This window comes from Podarcis liolepis (genome assembly GCF_965112155.1).
Source record: "Podarcis liolepis genome assembly, chromosome: 6".
Lineage (NCBI taxonomy): Eukaryota > Metazoa > Chordata > Lepidosauria > Squamata > Lacertidae > Podarcis > Podarcis liolepis.
Window position 1 is genome coordinate 33,725,984 of NC_139559.1, and position 12,772 is coordinate 33,738,755.

Sequence of the window (12,772 nt, forward strand, 5' to 3'; positions counted from 1 at the left end):
AATCCACAGAAAACCGATTGACACTTGTTCTGATTCAGCGGCAAACAGGATGTTTTCCTGAGGAAAGCAGTGGGGCAAAGAAAAAACCTGCCCAGACTTGTGCCTAGAAATTGTGGCACAGATGGAAGTGTGTATGAGCCCTAATAGCCTTGACAGACTACCCACGTCAATCTATTTTCTAAGCATGTTTTTAAACCACTCTAGGCCTACTCTGGGCCTACATCCCACCCTGTTGTTCTCAGTGCAGAGGAAATTGTTGTATAAGTCCAAGATCTTGGAAAACTCACATACTGCTAATAGAACAAAGTTTGGGGATGCAAATGTACATACTTTCTTCTGTGTGCAGCTATTGATTACCTTTGTATATAGTTGGTATGATTGCTTAGGTATTGTTCTTCCAACTGAAAGCAATGACTATGGTGCTCTGGAGACTTTTTCATGCATATTTTTCATGCTGTAATTTGAAGAAATTTCTCATGTCCAAGAGGATCTTGTACATGAAAGAGAACTTTTATACAAGCCAAACAATCATGACATTTTCTCGATTTCACGGGTTTCACGGTCTAGGGACATAAGGACCAAATGGAAGTGTCATAACTAAGTGAAACAATTTGCCTATCTAGTCTACTACCATTTCCTGTTCTGTAGCATCCCCTGCTAGAGCTACTGGATCTATTTTACGGTGGATGTTGGGGACTGAACTTGGGACCATCTGCATGCTGAGCATGTGCTTTACTACTGATGGTCTCTCCCCTAAGGATCATCACAGTTGGTGATGATCGCTATACAGCAGCTGCAGCAAAAACAAAAAAACCCCAAACCCTCAGCAGAATAGAGTCTGTGGCAAATCAATCATGTGAAGCTCAGACTATGCACTGAAAGTTTATATGACAAGCTGATATTCCTTGCTGCATCTGTCCACATGCTGAGTCATCATGGGAATAGGCATTTGGAGAAGGTGCTTCCAGGGGCCAGCAAGAGATAGATGTAAGTGGGCAACGTAACCATGAAAGTATTTTGACACCATAGTTAAACCTGGAGGCGTTGCATGCTCAGAGGTAGTAGCAGTCCATAACTGTGACTAACTCCAGTGGGAGAAGATGACAGATGGCCATGAAGGAATTCAACAGGACCGGCAGTCAGTAATACCCTCTGTAGAAGTCAGTGGCTTTCAAATTGTATTCTGAGCCCTGAGATTCCTTGAAAGTTTACCCAGAACCCCTCAATGAGAAGATCAATGCATGGCTGATAAGCTTCCTTCAGAGACAGTTTACTAACTGCTACCAATCTCCCACACTAAGACACAGCTGCAGGAGCATGTTAGGGGCATTTACATAGGGCAGGGATGGGAAGCCTGTGGTCCTTCAGATGTTGGTAGCCATCAGTCTCAGACAGCTTGGTGAAAAGTCATGGATTATGGGAGCTGTAGTCCAGCAACATCTGGAGGACCACAAGTTTCCCATCCTTGATGTGGCACCAAGGAGGCCCTTCAAGTCTGGCTTCCACTTGGTCTGAACTATGTGCCCTAAATCAAGCTCCAGATGACCTGAGAAATGCTATGTGGTTTACTGACAGGCAACGTCTTGTGAAAAACATTCATTGAAATGGAGAAGTTTTGAAAACTTAAATAACAAGATGGGTATTAGAAGGAAAATCTGTATTAGAATTCCTATTGAGTGGGTTGTGGGAGGCATGTAAACTTTCTGTGTAGGGCTTAAAGATAAACTCACTTGGATGATTTCCCTCCATGTTTCCTTTTAATGGAACATAGGAAGAGCTATTTTGGATCAGAATAAAAGAGTATCTATCCCAGCACCCTATTTTCACAATAGTCAACCAGGCACCCATGGGTAGCTCACAACACCCCTCTTCTGCAGTTGTTGCCCAGTAATCTGTATTCAGAGACACTTTGCCTCAGATTCTGGTGTATAGCTGTCATGAAAAATAGCTATTAATCTCTGTGAATTTGCCTAATCTCACTTTAACTTGAAGGCCATTCTAGGCATGAGTCCATGTATATGTAGTTAAGTCCCTGGAACAAGTAGGGTCAAAGAGAGAGAGATTTAAAAGACTCTTAAGTACCACAAATCTCTTGGGAGTAGAGCAGGCAAGTTCTAGTGACCAGCTCAGTTGAGTTGATTTAAGCCTCCAGTTTAATGGTTGCTTCTGTGCATACTTTTTTTTTTTTTTAATGTAGCTTGTCATTTAGCTCTACCCTGTCATCTCTGCTCATTTGCCAAAGCAGCTGTGCAGGCAGTAGGGGGTCAGTGGTGTTCCAATTAAAGGGACCTGGGGGGTGGGATAGGGAGAACAAAGCCATGTGCCGAGCTTCACTTGCTAGCCTTCTAGATTTCCACCATGAGCCCTCGCAGGGCAGAAGCATTCCATATCAGAGTTCCAGGCCACTCGAGAGTGACAGCTGGCTGGCTTGTGTCAGACTCTTGGGCACTTGGGTATCTGGGGTTTAAAATAGCAGTTCTCTGAGGCCATACAATAGCAAGGGCTTATATGGGCTCTGGGGAGGGGAAGAAAAGAGTTGCACAAGAGGCTTCAGCTGACACTGCCAAAATAGCAGCAAAGCTTAGCATTCCAAGCTGTTCCCTGCTGGCATTCCTCCAATCAGGCACCCGGCCCGGGGGTGGCAGCCTGGGGTGGAGTGGCCTTGTTAAAGCCTCACTCTTTTTAGTTGCATTTCTCAGACACTGCCCTTGTCTCCACTGGAAGGACTCTCACCTGTTCTCTGCACAAGAGGTAAGGGATTCAAGCTTAGATAACATTCCTCATTCCGAAGTTAGCCAGGGCACAGGATATACCTGGGAATTGTCTGTATGAAACCTTGTGGGAGAGAGGATATTACTGGTAATTGATATTGGACAAAATCCTTTCCTTCCCTCCTTCCATTCTCAGTGGGGGCACAGTTTCTGAGCCCCCAGATCCTTACTGGTTTCAAACACCAGTAGCAAATAATTCCTTGTAGAGAAGCTACCCTCTGCTCTACATCAGGATGGAGAAAGAAAGAAATGAGCCCTGCATGCAAATATGCCGTTGGAAGGTGGGAAGGTGGGAGGTGATGGAATGCAAAACAAGACATGCATCAGTTCATGCATAAAATACATATGGAAAGCACAGGGATGAGCAGGGGATAGAATTCAGGAAATAGAACTAGAAGCATAATACAGTTATTCAGGGCAAAACTGTTTTGCCTAATGCCACATTTACAAAAAGAAAATCTAAAGTATGGTGGGTATCAGTGTAGCATCTAGACAATGACTAGATCTGTGTTTTGGGTTTTGTTTTGCAAAGCAGACTGTAAAAAGCACCTCTGGTGGAATTTTGAAGACCACTCAGCACACAGTTTGAGCAGGGGGAGCTCATAGTTGTAGCAGAAATGTATATGTATTCTGAATCATCCTCAGGTTTCCTTAAAGTCCTTTGCATAATACAAAACTATGTCATGAATGCAGTTTGTAACCTCACTAAATTAGGCTTCATTTTTAACTAAACAGCTTGACATTTTTAATTGGAGCTGCATTAGATAAATGAAAAGTTACTGTTCTTTTCATTAAATCTTATTGTGGTTTCAGTTTTTTGCAAATTCATATTTTGTTCATTGTGGTTCACAGCTGATAACTTGTCTGTTTAATTCTTTATGGGTAAAAATTGCCAGCTGAGTGTAAACATATGTGGGCTTCTAGGAGTTTTGCTTTACTAAAATAGTTGGGTCTATTTTAGTGAGATCTGAAGTTTTATCAAAACGTTATACAATATGGATTCACCTGGTCCTCCTGTCTAGAATCTGAACCTGTGGAAAGAATTCCTACATGCTTTAGGGCTACAATCCTACACACATTTACAAGGGAGTCAGCCTCAATGAACACAGAGGGACTTACTGCAGAGTAAACGCGTATAAGATTGCACTGCTTAATAGATGCTGGATGCATTTCTTAGCACCTGGTGAGAGGATAGGGTATCTGAGAGACTGAAATGCCTAGCAAGATAATGAGGGGGCATCTGCTTGTGGCAGCTCAAAGGGAACTAAGGAGGGAATGGAGTCAAACCACCCAAGACAAATAACTTACCTTCAAAACCCATGTTAGCATCTAATAAGTCAGGGATGGGGAAGATGTGGCTCTCTCCAGATGTTATTAGATTCCAATTCCCATCAGTATGAGCCAGCTTTGTTAATAGCCTGTGTCACAGACTCCTTTTATAATCTTGACTGCATGACTCTCTTGAATTCACCCCTCCATCTAGAGCATGGGTGGGGAACCAGCGATCCTCCAGATGCTGCCAGACTACAGCTCCCATCATTCCTAATTGTTGCCCATTCTGGCTGGGGCTGATGGGAGTTGGAGTCCAACAAGAACAACATCTGGAGTGCTGCTAGTTCTTCACCCCTGATCTAGACAATGAAGTGTCCACTTTTTTATCTGTAGATCCTGTTTCATCATTGTTAAAGTTAGCCCGGTCTTGGAGTAGGGATGCTAGAGAACTTCATTGGGTCTGCATTTATAAGCAAACTAGCCTGATTTGCACATTCTGGATCAATCTACATTTTACAATACTGTGTGTGTGTGTGTGTGTGTGTGTGTGTGTGTGTGTGTGTATTCTTTCCTCAATAATGTTGTAGACAAGCCAGCATTTGCTATGAAGCCAATGTTATCACCACTCTATGGAGGAATAAGGATCTCTTTGCAGTAGTCTCTCATGTAATAATCAGGATATCTGAATATACATGTAAGATTCAAACATGTGCAAGACTCCCAAGACAAGTTGTGCTTTAGATGTTATTGCAACTTTTCTCCCTTTATCTCTTGCAAAATCATTTTGTGAACGGAGGGAGTGGGATCCTTGATTCTGCTATCATACAGCTGTTGTACATGGCTCAAATAATACATGCTTTGATGCTCTGTCCCTAGGCAGAAAAGAGAAACATGGAGGTATGGCAGGGAACAGATGGCCTGACACATGGGAGTTATTTGTAGCGCTGTGCAGAACCTCCCTACCAAACCCCTCCAGTTTCACTTAGTTTGGGGATTTGCTTCAAACTTGAAATGGGCAGGCTGGATTTGCTGAGAGCTTTTGCTGAGACTCAGGAATGTTTTGAGCAGCCAAGGCTACTGGGCAAGGTCCGGGCAAGGCTCACACTGATGTACAGTGTCAGGTGGAAACATGCAGCTCAGGAAGAACCTGGCTTTAAACATGAAACTCAGGGGGGAAATGGCTTGGGAATCTACTGAGGATTATGGAGGCCTCTATTTTAGTGATGGATACAAAGCTTGGAATCCAGGCTTAATGAATTGTTCTTGGAAGGGAAGGGAACCAAGAGATTCCTTAAAGGCAAGTTTCCATGCCCATCGCCCTTTGATATCTCAGTCTTTTGTAAACATAACAGCACTTATAGAGGTGGTTACAAGCAAAGGTTACAGTGATGGCACCAGAAGAGAAAACATTGTGGTGGGCACAAAAGGGGGAATTTAGATTGCTACAGGGAGGCAATCCTCAAGCCATCTTTAGTCTTGCAAGTGGAACAACGCATAGATGAGAATGCCAAACTGTAAAGGCACCCTTAAATCCACAAAGCATAAGCTGCAGAATGAAATTCTTTGATTAGGATTCACACATCCCTCATCCCTTCTTGTCATTGTGCATGGATTTAGTGTCCAGGACAGGTTTAAAGCCACAGGTTTATGCCACAAATTCCATGAATCTCCAAATGTGTTCTTCAGGCCAAAGTTCACAGTACAAACACTTATCTTTATATATTTATACTCCAGTATAATTGATTGAAAATCAGAAAGGAAAAGCACTCTGACTATTTGAAAAACACCTTTCCTTGAAGTACAGAAAAGAGGGTTGGGTGGGGTCAAGCTGTGTGTCAAGCAGGGGTGGAGGAAGGGGGGCTGTGGGGGCGGTCTGCCCTGGGTGTCACCACTGAGGGGGGTGACAAACTGCCAGGTGGCACTCACTGCAGGTCCTGAAGCATGCCCAAGCCATGTGTCTCTCCTGTGAGTGACGTGGTGGCTTGGGTGCCTGCAGGCTCTGCGCTGCCCAAAGGTCCGCCCGCTGCCTCCCCCCAGCTGTAGGGTGGTTGAGTGGGAGGAGGCAGGCAGAGTCCTTGGAGGCCCCGTGGAGCATCCTGCCCCGCCTGGCCCCACCCCACGGGTGGCTGGCCCCGCCCCCACACAGGGCACGCGCAGGGCATCAGCTTGCTCCACCGCTGGTGTCAAGGGCAGGTACTTGCCACCCTCACCCCATGTTAGTACTGTCTGTGGTTAGCTAAGAGATAAGTGTCCTCACATTCGTTTCTCAGCACAGGTGTAAACCAACTTTATGGTGAATGAAGTCATTTGCACTGGGTTTACAGAAGTCTGTGCAATGCACCATCTCAGGATTTATTATCCCTTGAAGTTGTATGTCTGAACCAAATGTCCAATGAAATGCACTGGTGATGTTCCACCTGCAGTGTTTGAACCTCAGGTCCCTACTTGAGGTTGAGATCATCAGCTGATCAGCTTGCATGTATGAGCCAGCCCTTATAAACAAGCCCACACTTTTGGGATGTTGCTGTTCATGTCTTGGGCTAAATTCACAAATGGGGACCAGGTCTGTGCTTCCAGACCCCACCCATCATACACTCCCACCCCCTCAACATTTGTGCAGGTGTGATATCTGCTAAGGAGATACCTATATATGCACAGACAGCTGAAATAAGTGTAGGTTTCCATGCACTCCATAGCCCTGGGTGATCAGGATTCCTGATCACATGACAGTCTTGCACAGACATCTCTTTTGTAAACATTGTGTTGAACATGTGGATGTCCGGGAAGCAGGGTGCACAGCAGCAGCAATGGGGTTGGAGAGGTCGATGTGGTCCCACTCTCCACACATGCCCTACATATAAACAGCAATGTCTGCTGTGGCCCTCAGCATCAATGTAAAGTTGTCTACCTTGCAAGGTTATTGTAATGATTGCTAAGGTAATATGTTGACAATAATTTTTATTAGTTTTCAATTACAATAATCCAATGGTAGCTTTATTATAACAATGACAATTTATAATCCAATTACTAATCCCAATCATTCAGATGCCAATTTATATAATTTAGGTGGCCTGCTGCACGCTAGAATTGATGGTTTGATGATTTACCTTGTTTCTGCATTCCAAAATCTTATTCGTCTCAATGACATTCCATTCAGAATAACAACAACGGCAATATTAACAACATCCATTCGTCTTGACACATTAAATGATTTATAAATCTATAGGTGAACCATTCAAAGTATATCCTTATTCCTCCTGTGTGTGACAATTATTCTGTCTGTGGTGTTCCTTCCTGTCCTTGTAAAATTGTTTCCCAGCCGTTGCTGCTCTCCAGATTGCTAATGTAATATGAAACACATATGAGAAAAAATACTAAGGATGGCTACACTATTTACTGCCTTTTCTCTGCATTCAACAGGACTAGAAACATTATTCTTAAACAGATATTAAAAGGAGAGTTGAACAAGTTATGACCTTGCTTCTCAGCTCTATCAAAAGTAAACCCAAAGGATATGGCCCAGTCAAAGATATGTGCTCTCTGGGCTTGAAAGTTAAGTACAAGCTTAAATCTCTCCCACCGAAACCAGTGGGGCTGAAAAGTGCTTAACTTGGGTTAGACTGTGGCCAATGTCCTTACCTAGATGATTTGGCTTTTAGATATTTAAACCCTCTCCCCACCCTCTGCTTTCTGTACTTGCCATTTTCTAAAGGTGGAGTCCAGCAGATGTGGTTGGAAGCCTTAATAGCATCCTTGGGGATTGCCTAAAGAATATCTGTTAGGTCAGGAACTGAGGTTATCACTTTTAGTTTAAGGTCCTTGGTTTTTTTAAAAAAACAAAACACCAACCTGTAACTCGTTTGGGTTCCTTGATATAGAGAAAAACACAACTGAAAAAGAAAAAGAAAAAAAAGACAGATAAATGGATTCTGCTAAGCTATATAGCTATGAAATTATCCCTATCACTTTCCATTTTAAAGATGTGTAAGGAAGAAAAGAGCAAATGAATTCACCCTTCATAAAAGGGAACAGCAGAAAAGGGGATAACCTCAAAACCTTCCACTCCATATATATTTTTTATTTCCTTATCTTTGTGACACTCTCCACATATCTCTTACTTCATTTGAAACAGGCCTAATTCTCAACACTGTGTACCCTGCTCTATCTCACATCGGGCTTGCTCTTGGTTATCCGTGTTGGGTGATGCTGTCGCTAATCTCTTGCCACCTATTTTAGGAGAACTTTGTTGCTAAGCAACAGAGCCATGCAAGAGAATGGAGGCTCCACTGTTGTAGTATATCAGCAAGTTAACATTTCCAAATCTGAGCCAAGATGGAACAGCTTCCAGCAAGAAATTGTGTCTTGTAGGCATAGATGGCACTGCTGTTTTCCTGAAAGCTTAATCATTCCACTTCTTGTCAGTAACTTTTCGTCTCCAAAGACAAGACATGATGTAATGACTATGTACAGAGTATACTAGAAGTGAGCAAAAACCAACCACTTTTCTAGTTCAAATACATATTACTTGAGGTCCAAGAAGCTTTTACAGCCTTCAAGCTCATGTGAGAATGCCGAAAATTTCCTTCCTTCCTTCCTTCCTTCCTTCCTTCCTTCCTTCCTTCCTTCCTTCCTTCCTTCCTTCCTATCAACAGAAGCATTTCATAAATGGTCACCTAAGACAAAATTAAGTCTTCTTTCCTGGTTTCTGGATTCCTTATATGGACACTGCATCAGTCACTCAATGAAAGGTGTTAAATATTGCTGCACACTACTCCAAACTCTGAGCAATGTGAGATTCCACTGGTTCCAGGTGCTTACCCAGAGTTTGTGTTTCCTTTGAAATGAGATACAGTGGAAATTGTGGTGCCCTTATGATATGTGGGATCATCTTAATAGATGGTCCTGATTGCAGGCCGGCCCTCAACCCGGTTCCTTCACCCTGGAGTGGATGGAGCCATTACCCTCACGGCAGGGTGGCACCACCGTTACCCAGGGCTATTGCCCAATCAATTTGAGTGGGGTGATCGTGGGGGGGGGGGTATAAAAGCGGCAGTGTGCCAATCACCTGCTTTGTGCTGACAAATACCTGCCCACCCTCTCTTTAATTTAGGTGTCCTCTAGCCTTGCTTTGGACTTCGGTTGATTGCCCATCTTGGGATGGGGACCGGGTAGGAATTTTTCCATTTGGCAAATTGGCACTGGTCACTTGGTTTTCTCCTACTTCTTAGCAATCGTCACAACTTTGTAAGGTTTGGCAGTTAGGCATTGGCTTATTGTTGAGTGGGGGAGGGGAGGTTGGCCATAGCCTGCCCCTCCATTGTCCAAGGGTATTCCATTAAATGAATCCAGGGCCTGGATCCTGTCCAAAGTCCGCTTGAAGGGCTAGGGCCAGGCCAGGCCTCTGGGAACACTGGGGGGAGATACAGGCAGGTTCCCTCGAAGCAGCTCCCCTTTGGGTGGTTTACCCTTACAGACTTCCTGCAAAGGGGGCAGGAGTCCAATATAGTCTTTTGCCAATGCCTAAGCCAATACCGCTCACATTTCCTGTCATCAATAAAGTTGTGGCCAAAATTTGCCCAATAACCTTAAACAAAAAATCTGTGTCTGTGTGAATTTCTTTATTCTAATGGGGTCTTGAGGGTCTTGACATGCAAATGGTTTATTTACACATATATACAACCTGAGCCTACAATGGAGGGGTTCACAGCATTAACACCCCATAGTGTTTCTTCCCCTAAAGCCACAGCCTTGGATTCAACCAAAAATCAATCAGGCATCTCTCTCTCTCTCTCCCTCTCTCTCTCTCTCTCTCTCCTCCCAGTCTGCTTCCTTGCTTCTAGCTCATGTCACTCAACACTCCCCTCTCCCCTCTGGCCTTTCTCTTTCTAACTAACAGTGAATTGAAAGACTCCCAGTCCTCATTGCTGCACAAAGATAGCGCGCAAGGAGTCTGGGGATAGTAGACATGATGAGATAAGGCATACAAAATGGAAATAATTAAGACTAGGTCATTTGTTTTTGCCTTTATTTTGTGGAGTAATTAGATTTTGTTTTTTAAAATCACTGTGCATATTTTACAATCAAAAAGTGCCCAGTAGTTTGGGATGGCTCAGCTTGAAACACGTTTTGGACATGATTTGCAGAAGTCTCAAGCCTTGTTCTGGTAGCAATATATGTGGTCCTGGTGGCACTCTTTCAAATTCTTGAGGCTGCATGAATCACCGTCAAATCACTGTGGCTGTATCCATGGATGGGCTGGTCACACATTATTACATCATGTCAGCTATGCATGTGACTGGTGACAAAAAGGTATTTTAATTTTTGTCATGTGAATCAGCCCCAGGACATGCTGAAAATATACACACTTCTGATATCTAGATATTAAAGTGTGTCCCACAAGACAAGGGTGGACAGAGGGTAGTTTGGCAACTACTCCCAGACCTCTATGTGTTCTGCAGTGGAATTGCAAGGATTTCTGACTCTCAGTTGTTTAGCAGTAGCTTTGGGGTAGCCAGGAGTAGAATTTTGTGTAGAAAAGCTATGTACTCCATTCATTTCTGATACTCAAAACAAATTCCTGGGCTCAGAGTTTTTAAATTTGAAGTGCATGTTTTTTGCACCAGGCTCCAGCTGACAGATGTTGAGGTTCTACTAAAATAAAATAAAAGAATGTCCTGCAAGGTTTAAGTCTTTTCATTCTTGCTCTTTAAATGAAGGTGGTTTCTAGAAATGCTTAATGAGGTGTGTCTGCGATTCAGGGTTTCCCAAGTGTCTGCGATTCAGGGTTTCCCAAACTTCTAAGTTCATTGATCCCTTGATGTGCTTATAAAGCTGTCATCAACCCTCAACCTGAATTCTGAGAAATGTACATACATACATACATACATACATACATACATAATTGGATTTGCATGCTGCCTTTCCACAGTCCAAACAATGCTTAAGGTGGCTTACAACATTAAAAAAACACATAACTACAGCATATCAAAAGGAATCATAAACAATAAAGGAAAAATAAAAAATACACAACCAAAACTGAACATTTTCCACATAAATCACAAGATCTAAAATAAAGATACAAAAATTCAACAGCAACAGCAACATCAACCCCCTAAATGAAATAAAGTAAAGAAATATCAATATCTAATAAACATTGGTTAATCATCCATCACCATGATGGTGGCTTTTTTTTTAAAAAAAGAATTGCTGTTATTTTTTACCTATGTCATTTTAAAGTGTGATATTAATACTGTATTCTTAGTTTTAGATTTTAGATTTATGTGGAAATTGTTTTCCACTTGCTTGTGTATTTTATTATGTGGTTTATTTATTGTTTATGACTTCTGTAATTATGTAAATCATTTCCTATTGTAAGCCGCCTTGATCATTGTTTTCGACTGTGGAAAGGCGGCATACAAATAAAATGATGATGATGATGGTGACCATTACAAGGAGTAATGAAATGTAAAAAATAAGGAGGTAAAGCAAGTGAAAACAATAATGACAAACAATAAAACTACATGGACTGAGAATACTGTTGCATCGTGGAATCATTGTAATAAATACAGAGGCTCTTCATTGACAAATGAGACACACTCCCACCCAATGGTTCTTTCCAACCCTTAGATCTTTCTTTATCCCCTGGACAGCCCCCTCATCCCCAGGGGGTCGGTACTGACTTCTGTGGGAAACCCTGATGCAAATAGGCCACATAGGAGCATAATGTGGTACAATAAGGTATTGCCTTGTGAGCAGCAATTTTTATCTGCCAAATGTGGAAGGGTATGTATTACCACACTGCAGTGAAGGGAAGGGCCATAAGGAGCCAGTGTGGTGTAGTGGTTAAGAGCGGTAGACTCATAATCTGGTGAACCAGGTTCGCTTCCCCACTCCTCCACATGCAGCTGCTGGGTGACCTTGGGCCAGTCACACTTCTCTGAAGTCTCTCAGCCCCACTCACCTCACAGAGTGTTTGTTGTGGGTAAGGAAGGGGAAGGAGAATGTTAGCCGCTTTGAGACTCCTTTGGGTAGTGATAAAGCGGGATATCAAATCCAAACTCTTCTTAGCTCAGTGACATGTTTTGCATGCAGAAGGCCCCAGCTTCAAGCCCTGGCATCTACAGATATGGCTGGGAAAGATTCCTGCCCAAAACCCTGGTGAGCCACTGTGAGTCTGTGTAGGTAATGCTCAATTTGATGTGCTAGATGGACCAATGCTGCGGCTCAGCAGAAGAGAGTTTCCTGCGTTCCTCAGACCTCTAGATCTGTACTAAATCTGTGTTGTTAATTTCAGCAAACGCTGCAATATGTGTGTGTGTGTGTGCGCGCGCGCGCACACACACACACACACACCATGGGAATGTGGGTGAAATACCATACGTAATGTCTGGATTTTCCATGGGATTTCCAAGGCGGAATTGACATCTGGGGGGAATTTCCAAGGGGGGAAAAAGTTTAACAAATATGGGGTTTTCTAAAGAAAAAAGAAAAAGAAAAAAGAAAAAGCTGAGGGCATCCTAGTTGTTGTTGTTTTTTTTAAAATATGGCAACCCTAGACAGCAATCCTGGTGCAAGTTGTAATGGAACTCACTTGGATAGTATCAGTATTGTAAAAAGACACACCTCCAGCTGGGTCTCCAAGAGCATCATAGCTATTTAAAATAGCTGCCTGTGATTCCTATTTAAGTATCATGGCTTCTATTCCTTTATTTAATTACAGGTAACTGAAA